This window comes from Somniosus microcephalus, unplaced genomic scaffold (assembly GCF_052327205.1).
Source record: "Somniosus microcephalus isolate GS21.2 unplaced genomic scaffold, FLI_Smic_1.0 unresolved_chr7, whole genome shotgun sequence".
Taxonomy (NCBI): Eukaryota; Metazoa; Chordata; class Chondrichthyes; order Squaliformes; family Somniosidae; genus Somniosus; species Somniosus microcephalus.
Genome location: NW_028225185.1, coordinates 27,397,636 through 27,402,630, shown reverse-complemented (window position 1 = coordinate 27,402,630; position 4,995 = coordinate 27,397,636).

Genomic DNA, 4,995 nt, shown 5'->3' with positions numbered 1-4,995 from the left:
TTGCCGGTGAAGTCACGTTAGTCCAACGATTGCTGCTCACTCCATCCTTCCCTCGCTTGCTGGCGCCCGGCTCCCTGCGCGCTACACATTATTCCCAAAAGGGTGGTGGGCTGTTCCTCGGTCTGATTTGAGCAACCTTTCGTAGGAACAGGAGCCCCTCGAGCCCGCTCTGTTGAGGTTGGGAATTCCTGGGCCGAGATCAGCCAGCGCTCTCTAACTGAGTAACTAGCTGGCTGGAAGTGGAATCGAATGTTCTAATGGGGGGGGGGGGGGAGCCTGTTGATGATGAAAGGACTCTCGTTTCGATAGCGCCTTTCACAAACCCAAACAATCCCCAAAGCGCTTCACAGCCAATGAGGTACTGTTGTAATGCAGGAAAGGCGGCAGCCAATTTTGCGCACAGCAAGCTCCCACGAACAGCAATGTGATGATGACCCGATAGTCTGTTCGTTAGTCGGGGTGTTGGTTGACGGATAGAGTGGCCCAGGACACCAGGGAGAGCATCCCATGCTCTTGAATAGTGACGTGGAATGTTTTACGCCCACCCAAGGGGGCGGACGGGTCCTCGATTTAACGTTTTCGGACAACCCCAACAGTTTGGGGGGGTCTACGGGGCCTTGTCCTCGCTCCTCGACCTCGCTCCTGGGCCCCCCGTCCTCGCTCCTGGGGCCCTGACCTCGCTAGCGAGGGTGAGGCACGTCGCTCGCTGTTTCACCGATGATGTCTTGTGCCGTCTTGACCATCTCGGGATCCCTTCCGCCACCCCCACCCTCCTCATCTCAACTTTTTGTCCTATTAATTCCTCAGGACCAGGGACACCCAGGAGCTGCTGCTGTTGATGTGCATCACTCATACAGGGGGCACTCGGTGAGGAAGAGAGTGTTTGACTTAACCAAGGTAGCTCAGCACGTTTTAAATATATGTTTTCTTTAAGTTCAAAAGACATGGTCTGTACAACCGTGAAGATTTAATGGTCCATATAACCGTGAGGCTTTAATGTGGCAAAACTGGGTTAGTCAGGAAAATCTGGGGGTTCTCCCGATTGTCTGTCGTAATGACGGTATAAGATCTATGGAAACCCAGGAGAAGAGGCGGAAAACACGTGCGCTCTCCTGGCTTTCCAAGGATGTTTTGAGGTCCCACACGTGGAGCCTCGCACTCGGAGCAGGCATCTGCGTATATCTTCTGTTGTTCGTATTCTGTGCTGTGTTAGCTGTTCTCGCCTGGTGTAGCTCGGAGATGGTTTTGTGATTGGGACGCGGAGTGAGGGAGTGGAAAATCCGCCGGGAAGGCTGCTTCCGATCACTGTCGAGTGCCTCCTCCCAGCAAGCGGCGGTATTTATAAAAAAAAAAATAAAAAAAAAAAAAAAAAATCGTTTACAGTATGTGGGCGTCGCTGGCGAGGCCCAGCATTTATTGCCCATCCCTCATCGCCCTTGAGAAGGTGGTGGTGAGCCGCCGCCTTGAACCGCTGCAGTCCGTGTGGTGAAGGTGCTCCCACAGCGCTGTTAGGGAGGGAGTTCCAGGATTTTGACCCAGCGACGATGAAGGAACAGCCGATATATTTCCAGGTCAGGATGGTGTGTGTGACTTGGAGGGGAACTTGGAGGTGGTGGTGTTCCCGTGCGCCCGCTGCCCTCGTCCTTCTAGGTGGAAGAGGCCGCGGGTTTGGGAGGTGCTGCTGAAGAAGCCTTGGCGAGTTGCTGCAGTGCATCTTGTAGATGGTCCACACTGCAGCCACGGTGCGCCGGTGGTGGAGGGAGTGAATGTTTAAGGTGGTGGATGGGGTGCCGATCAAGCGGGCTGCTTTGTCCTGGATGGTGTCGAGCTTCTCGAGTGTTGTTGGAGCTGCACTCATCCAGGCAAGTGGAGAGTATTCCATCACACTCCTGACTTGTGCCTTGTAGATGGTGGAGAGGCTTTGGGGAGTCAGGAGGTGAGACACTCGCCGCAGAATACCCAGCCTCTGACCTGCTCTTCTAGCCACAGTATTTATGTGGCTGCTCCAATTAAGCTTCTGGTCAATGGTGACCCCCCCAGGATGTTGATGGGGGATAAGAGAATATATCCCACACGTCTGCAAAGTTCATTCCAAAAATCGTGTTTTTTTTTTTTAATTAATTGTTCAAAACAACAGATCGTCATCTTCTTTCGTATGGTTGTAGCAAATCAGCTGTCAATATCTAAGTCAGGTATCCAGGCCAAAGCTTCCGGTGTAACAATGTGGATTTCTTGTAGGCTGCTTGTGAGTTTCCTCTGAGGGCAGTGCTCAATGATGTGCTCCAGGGTCTGATCGGGAGCTCCACAGTCGCCTGATGGGGATGCTTTAATCTTCCATCTATGGAGAAGGTGGCAGCATTGACCATGACCGGTTCTGAGGGGGTCGATGGTTGTCCGTTTGCGAGGAAGGTTTGATCCTGCAGGTTGCACTGTGGGGTCCCATATAAAGGAATCCATTCCGTTTGTCACAGTTCTTCCAAGCATTTCTCCGTCGGTCAAGGCCGAGGGGAGATCGCTGAAGGGCCTCGGTCCAAATGGCCGCCTAGATTTGAGGGGTTGGTGGTAGGTTGTTCAAGTCGGCCTGGATCGGCAGGTCTTTGCTGGTATAGCGGTTGTGGTTTCTGGAGATGGTGTAGGTGTGGTGGTGCAATGTTTGCCAGCATAGGCAGCCGAGGTGTTCGTGTCGATAAAAGCGTCCCCGGTGATCATTCTCATAGTAGAATTCAGCTGGACGTCAATGGATTTGACCTGCGGACTGGATAACCATGCTGGAGAGCAGTTCTTACTACTTAGGCAGTCCCTCGGAACCGAGAATGACTTGCTTCCACGTTAAAAATAAGTTCTCGGGTGACTGAGTCCAATGCGGGACCTACAGTCTCTGTCACAGGCGGGGCAGACGGTGGTTGAAGGGGCGGGTGGGTGGGGTGCTTGGGTTGACGTGCACTCCTTCCGCTGTTTGTGCTTGGCTTCAGCTTGCTCCCGGCGAAGACTGTGTTCGGCGCCTTCCCGGATGCTTCTCCTCCACTTTGTACGGTCTTGGGCCAGGGATTCTCAGGTGTCGGTGGGGATGTTGTACTTTCTCAGAGGCTTTGAGGGTGCCCTTGAAGCGTTTCCTCTGCCCACCTGGGGCTCTCTTGCTGTGCTGGAGCTCCGAGTAGAGCGCTTTTTTTGGGAGCCTCGTATCGGGCATGCGGATGATGTGACCCGTCCATCAGAGCTGATCGAGCGTGGTCAAAGCTTCGATGCTGGCCTCAGCAAGAACACTGATGTTGGATCTTGCGGCGGCAGCGTTGGTGGTACCTCTCCAATGCTTTGAGGTGCCTGCTGTACATGGCCCATGTCTCTGCTGCGTACAGCAGGACGGGTATCACTGCTGCTCTGTAGACCATGAGCTTGGTGCCGGGTTTGAGGTCCTGGTCTTCAAACACTCTCTCTTCCTCAGCCGACCGAAGGCTGCACTGGCACACTGAAGACGGTGTTGGACATCGTCGTCTGTACTAAGCTGTAGAGTACACCAGGGCAAGTACGGACGGTTTGAGCGTCTGCTTCCCCATGTGGATCCGGCCAGTTTCTGCATCAGGTTGACCCTCCTCTAGTTTCTTCCCGAGGTTCTGGAGATGTACAGGACAGGGTGCGATCAAGCGTGACTCCAAAAGAGGAGGGGTTTTTTTTTGTGGCCTGGTTTACCTTCGCGCCGCAGTACTTAAAAGAAAAATATATGCAGGGCTGCGGAGGGGAGTGGGACTCGCTTAAGTGCTGTTGCAGAGAGCTGGCACGGGCTCGAGGGGCTGAATGGCCGCTTTCCGTGCTGTAACCATTCTACCATTTGAGAAATGAAATATAAAAGGATGTGCATGTGCGTGGGAGGAAGCGAGAGGGTAATTAAAACTGCCACTAATGTATTTACAGCATTGCATTATTGTGCAGCCCCTTGGAAATTCGGTGAGAGAGAGAGACCGACCTCACGGGCTGCTAAGCAAGGTTAACAGACCAGTCTCGCCATTTAGCGGTGAGTGGGACAACACACACTCATGTAGAACCAACCTACTCTTGGTTTTGGAAATGGGGGGAAGCAGAATCCAGTTTCTGGGAGAGTGCCACCTCCTCCTCTTCGCTGCCCGTGGGCTACTTGTGATGTTCGCATCCTCATCGGGTGGGCAAGAGCGTTGCCGCGGGCACCCGAAACCTGGGCTGGTCCTCTTCCCCACCCCCGCACAAGCGTGTGACAGACAGGGAGACTCTCTGGACAACCCAGGTTTGGAAGGACGAGAATTTAGACACACACGACTCGCCCACCTACATGATAGCAAAATCCTAGTATCCGCATATTGGGACTTTAACAATTGTGCTTCCCAAAAATGTTGGGATTTGAATTTCAAACTTCTTGATCGGTTGAGAGCTACTTGCTGCTTCTGCCTCCAGCCAGGATCGAACAGTCCTAGACTCCAGTAAGACAATCGTACCCTCCCTTCATTCCTTGCCCCACCCAGTTTCTCCAAGCCCATATACAAGGAAGCCTGGAATGGGACAATTATTCCCTGTGTTTTGCATAAATGCACAATCAGTCGAAACAGTACAGCTCCTGAAGGTGGGGGGGTACATTTCGGATTAGTGACCACCCCCCCCCCCCCCCCCCCCCAACCGGGGTAAGAATCAATTTATCAAATGGTTCAGGACCAGGTTGGGACTGGAGGGGCAGGCGAGGGTGAGATGGAGAAGGGGGGGGTCCCGATGAAACGTTAACTCGCGGTGTCCCCTTTTTCCTCACCGGCTGTCCCACAGCGAATTTACACAATTGTGCAGCGAAGGCAACCATTTGGCCCATCGAGTCTGCGCCGGCTCTTTCGAAGAGTTCGTCTTGCTCCCCTGCTCTTTCCCCCTATCCGTGCAACGCTTTCTCCTTCCCGTGTTTACCCAACCTCTGGAATTCTCTCCGCCCGTCGCAGGCAAAGGAGTTTTTTTTTGTTGTGAAGGGATCTCCCTCGGCATTAAAAA